The 12,242-nt window shown below is 44.5% G+C and overlaps 1 long non-coding RNA gene across 1 annotated transcript; it reads left to right on the forward strand.

Annotated features, from left to right (window-relative positions):
- The first annotated feature begins 299 nt into the window (after positions 1-299).
- LOC142915364 (uncharacterized) lies at positions 300-4,175 on the forward strand. The gene is made up of 4 exons (XR_012935910.1): positions 300-368; positions 674-739; positions 1,353-1,452; positions 1,815-4,175. It is a non-coding gene; the product is annotated as an uncharacterized LOC142915364 (long non-coding RNA).
- Positions 4,176-12,242: the final 8,067 nt, after the last annotated feature.

Genomic DNA, 12,242 nt, shown 5'->3' on the forward strand with positions numbered 1-12,242 from the left:
GTCACCAAGGTATTCACCCCTCCCCCGTCCACCGCGCTCCTGAGCATGACGTCATCTCCGCGTGGGTTACTGCCGATATCGTTCCAGTGCCAATCCTTATTTGGGCAAAGCTACGCCCAGTAACTGGCGGCTCATTAACATAATGTGTTCGTTAAAGCCGTCGCGAGTTTATTGCGACGGGTTCAGCACTCACGACGTAACGGACGGCCACATTAGCATAATTTATTCATTCTTTAATTTATTTATTTACGGAGCTGCTCATTGTGGGAGGAGCGTGTCTCGTACCCCGAAAGTGACGTCACGTCACCTGCTGCCGCGTGACCGCACGAGGTAACAGGAAGCTATCGCTTCCTGCACTGAAATCCGATGTGAGAAATTCTCATTGCGATTGTGGTTGTTGTGGTGGTTGTTGTGGTGGTGGTTGTTGTTGCTTACCAAGGTAGAGCCTCTCTCTCTCAGGGATGTCAGTTGAGTAGCAGCGAGCACAGGAATCGATGTCCAGGTTGGAACTTTACAACGCGGGGCCTAGCCACGCGGGGCCTTGCCTCTTGCCCTCGCCTGATTGCGTTTACTTTAATTATCTCGCTTAAGTTTAATTTGTCTTCACCCGGCTCGCCACTTTGTAACTTTGTTTTATTGTCAATATTCACGCAGTTTTTATTTTTTTCACCAGGCCAAGCCCGCTTGAGCTGCTATACCGCTCTTGTTATCAGAAGCAACCTGCCCACAACAATACAAGGTGAGGCTTTGTCAACGTGTGTGAATGTTTTGACTTAAAGCTTTGGTGACTGCAGGAATTATTATTCTTGGTTCTTTCGGTAAAGTCACGTAGATAGAAAATTAAATATAACAATAAAATAAATGAATAATTCCAAATAAAGAAAAGCAACTCACGTCGTTTTGATCGCAACACAAGTAGTCTTTATTTAATGTAATTGTATTATCAGTTATTGTTATTTTCTATCTACGTAACTTTACCGAAAGAAACAAGAATACGTGTGTCAATGTCTATCGGTCAAAGATGCTAAACGGAGTGACGCGCAAACTCCAAATATACAGCAGGCGTCAGGGTCGGGATCGAACCCACGACTTCCTGTTTACCCGGTGAGGTAGTTAACATCTCACCAGTTAGTCTCGGCTATGTTCATTGATCCTCGATTAATTACTTGGTGTAGTGAGGAAGCATTAATGCCGAGCAGATGAAGGTGGCCAGAAATGATTCTAGACACGCCACTGCCAGTGTGTGACAGTGTCAAGTTTGTGTTTGAAGTAAAGTCTATTAACTCTATTGAACACGGAAGTTATATCAAAACAATAGTTTATTTTTGTTTTCCTCTGGAACTCTTTGTAAGAATGGAAACAGGATGTGAACACAGAACACACATTCAGCTGAAGTCGGAACTGTTCATCCCCAGCATTCAAGGACATCTGAGCCTGGATTCACACCTCTAAGTTGCGATTGAACATTAATTTATGCATAACACAAATGGTATTGTTTTCAACACCCTTTGCTATGTCAGCTGAATTTAGCTCTTATAAATATTCCTTTTGTAGCCAGACAGCCAAAATTGTGTACTCGGAGTTTTGAGTTAACATTCATTTTGAAGATACGAAGACTTCCAGGCATGTTTATAACCATTTTCCCTCTCATTGTGTGCCATAACAGCCCTGTGATGAATTTGGGAAACTTTTTCACTACATGAATATATAAATAAGTATAGACGTTTAAGTCACATGTGACTGTATATATGCATTTCTCTGTGCCTTAATACTGACGTGAAGATGGTGTGGATATTCTTATTTTTTGTCTGCAGCTGACGCTGGTCTGATGGAGCAAAGGCCCTCAGCACAGCAGCTCGGTACGACAAGTCAACAATGCGACCAGCGTGCATACAGCACGGATCGGACTGGAAATTTGACACAGCACCAGAGAACTCACACAGGAGAGAAACCCTTCAAGTGCACTGTGTGTGACAAGGCATTTTCATGGCCATCAGTTCTTGAGACCCACCAGAGAACACACACAGGAGAGAAACCCTTCAAGTGCACTGTGTGGGAAGGCATTTTCACAGTCACCTACTCTTGTAAAACACCAGAGAACACACACGGGAGAGAAACCCTTCAAGTGCACTGTGTGTGGGGAGGCATTTTCACATTCATATAATCTTAAAGTACACCAGAGAACACACACAGGAGAGAAACCCTTCAAGTGCAGTGTGTGTGGGAAGGCGTTTGCACATTCATCTGCTCTTGTAGTACACCAGAGAACACACACGGGAGAGATACCCTTCAAGTGTACTCTGTGCAGGCAGATGTTTGCAAATTCATCAAATCTTCAAGTACACCAGAGAACACAAGCATCAGAAGATCCACAAGGAGTGGAGTCTGAAATCAGCTTGTGAAAGTCAAAGTGCTGCCATGAGCCCATCCCTCATGAAACAGTAACCGGAAATCCCAGCTTGGACACTTTTAAAGTTATCAAGGTGAAATATGAAGAGGTGAAGGTGAAGAGGGAAGAAGTGATGGTGAAGAGCAAAGAAGTGAAGGTAAAATGTGAAGATGAAGATTCAACTCCAAAATGGGACCTTCACATCGGAAAGCAGGAGGAGAATTCTGACTGAGGCAGAGCGAGGCAACTCCCAGCAGTTTGTGGAAGTGGAGGTGTGGGTGGACTTCCTCCGAGACAATCCAAAGTCAAGTGGAGACCCGGTAGATGTGTAAGCCAGAGACGATGTCGCTCCAATAGATGCACCTTTGTCAGAGGCCTTTAATGACAAGAATGTGAAGTTGAACACTCAGCTCCTAGGTTCAACTTGCAGAGTAAGAGTGGCCAGTCTTTGTGGACCTGTGGGTTGGGTCAATCTCTCACCAGGAGCGAGAACCAATAAGCTCCCAAGCATTCACGATGTTCTAATGATAATTGCTTTTACATGGTGCTTACTTAATCGCCTCGGCAACTCGGAGTTTTGTATCTCGTCTGAAACTCTCGAAGAGCATCCCCAAGTAGCAGCTGTCCCTGTGTGGCACAGGGTGGTGGCCCTGTACCGGCCTGCATGTGGACAAGAGCCTGTCAGTAGGGGGCGATGATTGATGCGTCATCTCAGTTGTGTAGTTTGTAGGCAATCTTTATTCGAAGCTTTCGTGACTGCAGGAATCCACACTCTTGAGTTATTTCGGTAAAGTCACCACGTGGGTAGAAACATAACGGATCACGGCGTTTAGATCACAACACGCATAATCGTCATCAGGTGGGACAACCACAGAAATAGAAACTGCTGAAGTAGTAGGTGCCTACTCCAGCAGTTTCTTCTCATTGCTGCTGTGCTTGTCCCACCTGATGACGATTGCTTGTGTTGCCATCGAAACGCCGTGATTTATTGTTTGTAGCGTAATGTTTAAAATTTGCTACATTTTGACTCAGACGCCAGCATGCAACGGCCTATTCGTTTTGAATGACGCAACAATAGTACTGTGTACATACACTGTTAAGCAGACGGTGCGTATTTGTAAAATAACTTCTTGTTAATACGATGTAACGTGATGCAGTCAATTTCGCTGCAGTAATCCAATGTTAATATGCCCGTCAATGATTTAGAATGAATACCGTGTCTGATTGTGCGTGTACATGTAACATTTTGTATGAGGAACAAACATTGAATAAGTGATGTTAGGACAAAGTGTGTGTGTGTTTTGGAAGTAACCTGTACAGAGAACTCAGGTGAGACCCGTTGTTCTTGTGATACAGGTCAAAGGGTACTTTTGTGTTTCACGAAGCATCTGCCTCGGGAGCAACTCATCGTCTTTGAAATAGGGAGCACGCTCGGATCATTCATCAGTTACAAGGCATACCACTTGAAAGTTACACGTATAGGAGGAGGTACATTCTCTACAACACGAATTGTAGTTTTGTCTTACGTGTTATCGTAGATTTTGTCTAACTGGGACTAGAAATGCTCCTTGCTGATTCACGTCTGGATGTTCGTAACCATCGGTTGAAGCAAACCCCACTGCTGTTGAGACGCTGTGCATCATTTAATGGTCCAACACATTGACGGCCTTCAGGCCAGGAAAGTCACAACATTTGCACACGAAGGACGCATTCACATAAGCACCCCATGCTCCGTTTTGAAGTTTTAAAATGGAACATCTTTGAATTGTGTTGTGTTTTGAATTAGATGATTTTATTTCTTCATTAAAAGCTTGTATCAATTTACATCTGGAAGACTTCATTGAAAAGGACATTTCGTGTGAATTTTCTCTCGTCATTAAGTAGATGGCCTTGCCGGGGGTTCGGTTCAATGCGGACACAAAGTGTACACACAGTGTACACACACAGTATACACACACAGTGTACACACACACAGTGTACACGCACTGTACACACAGTGTACACACACAGTATACACACAGTATACACACAGTGTACACACAGTGTACACACACAGTGTACACAAACAGTGTACACACACAATGTACACACAGTGTACACACACAGTGTACACACAGTGTACACACACAGTGTACACAAACAGTGTACACACACAGTGTACACACAGTGTGTGTACACACTGTATACACATAATGTATACACAGTGTACACACACAGCGTATACACAGTGTACACAAACAGTGTACACACAGTGTACACACACACAGTGTACACACAGTGTACACACAGTGCACACACTGTACACACAGTGAAACAGTGATACAGTGTACAGACAGTGTACACACACACAGTGTACACACACACACAGTGTACACACACGCACAGTGACACAGTGACACAACAACAATCGCCATTCGCCACTAAGTGGCGGTGACGTCACCACGAAGCTTGTGCCAGGCAGTGACACACACAGTGACAGTGACACACACAGTGACAGTGACACACAGTGACACACAGTGTATACACATAGTGTACATACACACAGTGTACACACACAGTTTATACACATAGTGTACACACACACAGTGTACACACACACAGTGTACACACACACACAGTGTATACACAATAATGTCCACGTTGTAGCTGAGCTCACACACCCAAGGGAGGGAGCAATGGAAAATGAATCTAAATAAACTTAAACTTCAACTCTGTGACGTCACCACTCTGCATTACCTCATTGGCGTGAAACGCCAGGGTAAGGTGTACCTCGCTAGTGACGTCATGTCACCAAGGTATTCATCCCTCCCCCGTCCACCGCGCTCTTGAGCGTGACGTCACCTCCGCTCGGGTCACTGCCGATATCGTTCCAGTGGCAATCCTTATTTGGGCAAAGCTACGCCCAGTGACTGGTGGCTCATTAACATAATATATTCGTTAAAGCCGTCGCGAGTTTATTGCGACGGGTTCAGCGCCCACGCCCCCATCGCTCGACATATGGGCCGGCCTCATTAACATAATTTATTCAATTTTGATTTAAAGCTTTCGTGACTGCAGTAATTCATATTCTTAGTTTTTTCGGTAAAGTCACGTTGAAGAGAAACAACAAAATAATAAAATATATAAAACAATAAAAAATTCTCACGATGTTTCGACCATAACTCAAACGGTCGTCTTCAGGTGTGTTGGTTCGCATAAATTTATTTTTAAATAAAATCCGTGATCTGGTTCCGTCTGTAAAAGACGTGATTCCGGACATACAATACCCTGGTGTCTACAAACTAAGTTGCCTCTGTGGTAGTAGTTACATTGGAGAAACCAAACGCCATGTCTCGGACCGCATTCGTGAACACAAAGCAGACCTTAAACACGGTAGGACCAACACCTCGGCCGTGGCAGATCATTGTTCTAATTCAGTAGGCTCACATGCCATTGACTTTTCCAAGACAGAGGTTCTTTGTAAGCCATCTGGCTTCCATGAGAGATTCGTTCATGAGGCTATCCACATATACAAGCACAGAGACAATTTCAAGATGGATTCTATCTTAGCAATCATTGGAAAGATTTGATAAACCATTTCAGGTCTTAATTGATTGTTCACGCTTACAGTGGCTTTCAGACAGCATACATTATAAAAAATTTCGTCTCCCCCCTCCTCTTTTCAGAATATAGATGGACTAGTCCTGGGTAAACTGCCAAATCGTTGCGCGTGGCGCTAACGTTTTTTTTATAAATAAATAAATGCGCCGTTTAAAAATAAATTTATGCGAACCAACACACCTGAAGACGACCGTTTGAGTTATGGTCGAAACGTCGTGATAATTTTTTATTGTTTTATATATATTTTATTATTTTGTTGTTTCTCTTCAACGTGACTTTACCGAAAAAACTAAGATTATAATTTATTCAGTTACAGAGCCGCTCGTGGGAGGGAAGTGACGTCATGCTACTTCCTGCAGTCGCGAGGCAACAGGAAGCTGCCGTGCGCGCGCTTGCACTGAAATCCGAGGTGAGAAATTCTCATCGTTGTGGTGGTGGTGGTTGTGGTTGTGGTGGTTGTTGTTGTTGTTTACCAAGGTAGAGCCTCGCTCTCTCTCGTAGGGATGTCAGTTGAGTAGCAGCGAGCATGGGAATCGATGTCCAGGTTTGAACTTTACAACGCGGGGCCTAGCCACGCGGGGCCTTGCCTCCTTCCCTCGCCTGATTGCGTTTACTTTAATTATCTCGCTTAATCTTCTTTGGTTCTTTCGGTAAAGTCACGTAGAATGATAATAAAATAATAAAATTGATAAAATAAAATAACACAATAATATTCTCACGACGTTTCGGCCACAACACAAGCGGCCTTCATCAGGTGAAGGGGGGCGAGACTGTCTGGTAGGACAGCGCTGTCCTACCAGACAGTCTCGCCCCCCTTCAGGACAGCGCTGTCCTACCAGACAGTCTCGCCCCCCTTCACCTGATGAAGGCTGCTTGTGTTGTGGCCAAAACGTCGTGAGAATATTATTGTGTTATTTTATTTTATCAATTTTATTATTTTATTATCATTCTACGTGATTTTACCGAAAGAACCAAAGAAGGTGAATCATTGCAGTCACGAAAGCTTTATCTCGCTTAAGTTTAATTTGTCTTCACCTGGCTCGCCACTTTGTAACTTTGTTTTATTGTAAATATTCACGCAGTTTTTATTTTCTTTTGTTACCAGGCCAAGCCCGCTTGAGCTGCTATACCGCTCTTGTTATCAGAAGCGACCTGCCCACAACAACAGAAGGTGAGGCTTTGTCAACGTGTGTGAATGTTTTGACTTTAAACTTTGGTGACTGCAGGAATTAATATTCTTGGTTCTTTCGGTAAAGTCACGTAGATAGAAAATAAAAGAAAAATAAATAAAAAATTCTTTTTTAACTGAAGCAAAAAACCCCACAACGTTTCTATGGCAACATTAATGTTGAAGATGCGAGGGCTTACAGGAATATTTATTACATTTGCCCTCTCATTGCGTGCCATGACAGTGCTGTTTGCACAGTCACACATAGTCACTGTAAGATGTTTCTCTTGGTCGTGTTTTTGTTTTGTCGCTTGTTGTGGTTGCACTCGATTCAAGAGCCGAATGGCTCACGGGACTATAACCAAAATAAATCAAACTGAAAATCAAAAACTGAAACTGCGTGATGAATTTGGGAAAGTTTTTCACTACATCTCCAAATATATATAAAAGGCAAAGTTGTGATTGTGTGTGTTGTCTGTTCAAAATGTTTAGCGTACTTCCCGACATGCAACAAACTGGAAATTTGCCATGTGGGTACTTTCCAGACTGTACACCATGCAAACATTATACAAATACACTTTTGTGTTTTTTTGGGGGGGGGAGGGGAGCTCAATAATGTATAGATTTTTTGGACGGCAAGTGAGCTGTGACGCCAAATCTGTCACGTGACCCTCGCATGTGGAAGAGTAACGCATTGTAGTGTAGCGGTTAGCGTTGTCTGTGTCTGTGTGTCTGTGTGTGTATCTGTGTGTGTCTGTGTGTGTGTCTGTGTGTGTGTATCTGTGTGTGTCTGTGTGTGTGTGTCTGTGTGTGGAAGCGTAACTCATTGTAGTGTAGCGGTTAGCGATACGCCGCGCTACGAACCCGGTGACCCTAGTTCGATTCCCGCTCACGGCCACCACCGGTGACGATTATTTGAACCGCTTCTGGGCCTCTCCTAGGTCGACTCAGCCTCAAACGAGTAACTGTTGTGGTGTGGACATCGCCACTGGGGAGACAAAGGCGGCCGGACGTGGTGGATCCAAGTCCCGGGCGAAGCCGGGTAGTACAGCTAGTCATGAATACATAAATGAATATAGACGTGTAAGTCACGTGTGACTGTTTATATTCATTCCTCCATGGCTCGTTACTGACGTGTAGATGGTGTGGATATTCTTATTTTCTGTCTGCAGCTGACGCTGGTCTGATGGAGCAAATGCACTCAGCACAGCAGCTCGGTACGACAAGTCAACAATGCGACCAGCGTGCATACGGCACGGATCGGACTGGAAATTTGACACAGCACCAGAGCACTCGCACAGGAGAGAAACCCTTCAAGTGCACTGTGTGTGACAAGGCATTTTCAGATTCATTGACTCTTAAAAAACACCAGAGAACACACACGGGAGAGAAACCCTTCAAGTGCAGTGTGTGTGTGAAGACATTTTCAGATTCATTTGCTCTTAAAACACACCAGAGAACACACACGGGAGAGAAACCCTTCAAGTGCAGTGTGTGTGGGAAGGCATTTCCAGATTCATCTAATATAAAAAAACACCAGAGAACACACACGGGAGAGAAACCCTTCAGGTGCAGTGTGTGTGGGAAGACATTTTCAGATTCATCTACTCTTAAAACACACCAGAGAACACACACAGGAGAGAAACCCTTCAAGTGCAGTGTGTGTGGAAAGGCATTTTCAGATTCATCTCATCTTAAAAGACACCAGAGAACACACACAGGAGAGAAACCCTTCAAATGCAGTGTGTGTGGGAAGACATTTTCAGATTCATCTACTCTTAAAACACACCAGAGAACACACACAGGAGAGAAACCCTTCAAGTGCAGTGTGTGTGGGAAGGCATTTTCAGATTCATCTACTCTTAAAAAACACCAGAGAACACACACGGGAGAGAAACCCTTCAGGTGCAGTGTGTGTGGGAAGGCATTTCCAGATTCATATAATATAAAAAAACACCAGAGAACACACACGGGAGAGAAACCCTTCAAATGCACTGTGTGTGGGAAGACATTTTCAGATTCATCTACTCTTAAATCACACCAGAGAACACACACGGGAGAGAAACCCTTCAGGTGCAGTGTGTGTGGGAAGACATTTTCAGATTCATCTACTCTTAAAAAACACCAGAGAACACACACAGGAGAGAAACCCTTCAAGTGCAGTGTGTGTGGGAAGACATTTTCAGATTCATCTACTCTTAAAAAACACCAGAGAACACACACGGGAGAGAAACCCTTCAGGTGCAGTGTGTGTGGGAAGGCATTTTCACAGTCATCTGCTCTTAAAACACACCAGAGAACACACACGGGAGAGAAACCCTTCAAGTGCAGTGTGTGTGGGAAGACATTTTCAGATTCATCTGCTCTTAAAACACACCAGAGTACACACACGGGAGAGAAACCCTTCAAGTGCAGTGTGTGCGGGAAGGCATTTGCACATTCATCAAATCTTCAAGTACACCAGAGAACACAGAAGCATCAGAAGATCCACAAGGAGCGGAGTCTGAAATCAGCTTGTGAAAGTCAAAGTGCCGCAATGAGCCCATCCCTCATGAAACACGAACCGGAAGAAAATCCCAGCTTGGACACTTTTAAAGGTATCGAGGTGAAATTTGAAGAAGTGATGGTGAAGAGGGAAGATGTGAAGATGAAGAGGGAAGAAGTGATGGTGAAGAGTGAAGAAGTGAAGGTGAAATATGAAGAGGTGATGGTGATATGTGAAGAAGTGAAGGTGAAATGTGAAGAAGTGAAGGTGAAATCTGAAGAAGTGATGGTGAAGAGGGAAGAAGTGAAGGTGAAATGTGAAGATGAATATTCAACTCCAAAATGGGACCTTCACATCGATGGAGGCAACGTGAAGCAGGAGGAGAATTCTGACTGTGAGGCAGAGCGAGGCAACTCCCAGCAGTTTGTGGAAGTGGAGGTGTGGGTGGACTTCCTAGACAATACAAAGTCAAGTGGAGACCCGGTAGATGTGTAAGCTTGAGATGATGTCGCTACAATGGATGCACCTTTGTCACAGGCCTTTAATGACAAGAACGTGAAGTTGGACACTCAGTTGCTAGGTTCAACCTGCAGAGTAAGGGCGGCCAGTCTTTGTGGACCTGTGGGTTGGGTAGATCTTTAACCAGGAGCGAGAGACAATAAGCCCCCAAGCATTCACTATGTTATAATAATTGCATTTACACGGTACTTGCTTAACCCCCTCAGCAACTCGGAGTTTAGTGTCTCGTCTGAAACACTCGGAAGAGCAACCCCAAGTAGCAGCTGCCCCTGTGTGGCACAGGGTGGTGGCCCTGCACCAGCCTGCATGTGGACAAGAGCCTGTCAGTAGGGGGCGATGATGCGTTATCTCAGTTGTGTAGTTTGTAGGTAATGTTTAGAATTTGCTACATTTTCACTCAGACGCCAGCATGCAATGGCCTACTCGTTTTGAATGACACAATAATGGTTTACATACACTGAAGCAGACTGTGCAACTTTTTTTAAAAAGCTTCTTGTTAATACGATGTATCGTGATGCAGTATATTTAACTGCAGTAATCAAATTTTGTTAATATGCCTGTCAATAATTTAGAATGAATACTTATTTGATTTTGTGCATACTTGTAACATTTGATCTGTAAGGGTCAAACATTGAATAAGTGATGTTAGGACAAAGTGTGTGTGTGTGTTTGAAAGTAACCTGTACAGAGAACTCAGGTGAGACCCGTTGTTCTTGTGATACAGGTCGAACGGTGTTTTTGTGTTCCACGAAGCATCTGGAGCAACGCATTGTCTTTGAAATAGGGAGCACGCTCGGATCATTAATCAGTTACAAGGCATACCACTTGAAAGTTACACGTATAGGAGGAGGTACATTCTCTACAACACGAATTATAGTATTGTCTTACGTGTTGAGGCCACGTGATATGTCGAAGGCTCTCTGCCAGCTGACAGGACAGACCCAAGTTGCCATGTGCTCAATAAGATGACTGACAGGCACCACTGCACCGACTTGGTGTGGTAGACGCTCCGCTCGTAGTCGTGAGCGTCGCTCATCCGCCCTCCGTTACTGGAGGGCGACTGCCTCCAACTGCCCAGCAGCGTGCTTCACGAGCCTCCTCCACAGAGGCCGATCTTGACACCGCTGGTACCGGTCATCGGCAAGTCCACTCAGCTCCACATCTTTATGTACAGCATCAGTCCATACATCTTTAAGAGGGTTATCGAAATGCCATGCAACAGACAGATGGGCAGATATGAACGAACAGAGCTAATGCATGAACATCTCAACCTTGGTTGGAAAGCGTTAAAAAGGAATGTCTTATTTGACCTGAACTGCATATTGTTTGATTTGAGTTAAGGACAATAAAAAAAACTAATACAGAGATCGTGCACTCACATCAGTCTGGGTTAGCGCGTGAGAGGACCTCCTGTAATACTATGATCTTACCAGATACGGAGACAAATTGGCATTAATGCAGATTTGAGGCTATGCGGATGGTTTTGAACCCAATGCACCCTTCAATGGTAATGCACATAATAGAGACATGCTTTGTTCACTTTTCTAAACCCATGCTTTTAAAATAATCTCAAGCAATTTTCTCTGCCAGTCATGTTGCCTGATCTTTTTGCACTCACACAAAGACAAAGATCCCCCATATAGCCTTAACAGACTGTAGGAGCAAGTGCTGTTAGCGAGCACCTATGAAGGCCAGAACGGTACACGAGGTGGTGGGTGGCCAGCACCACGCCCGACCGCCTTTGTCTCCCTAGTGGCAATGTTTACACACTGTACCAGGTACTCACACACACACACATAAAGAGCCCCCGTACAGCCTTCAACAGACTGCTGGGGCAAGTGCTGTTGGTGAGCTCCTATAAACGCCGGCACGCACGGCACTCGAGGGGGAGGGTGGCCAACACCGCACCGGGCCGCCTTTGTCTCCCCTGATATTTGCACACCACACTAGGAAGTCATTCAAGACTACATCGATGTAGGGAAAACCCAGGACTGGTTTAAATATCTGCCACTGTTGTGTCTCATGAGCAGGAATCCAATTTGGGTCACCGAGTTTCGGAGTGCAGTGCGATAGCCACTAAA

Source organism: Petromyzon marinus, unplaced genomic scaffold (assembly GCF_048934315.1).
Source record: "Petromyzon marinus isolate PM22_M1 ecotype Great Lakes invasive population unplaced genomic scaffold, UKy_Petmar_22M1.pri1.0 PM_G_Scaffold_30, whole genome shotgun sequence".
NCBI lineage: Eukaryota > Metazoa > Chordata > Hyperoartia > Petromyzontiformes > Petromyzontidae > Petromyzon > Petromyzon marinus.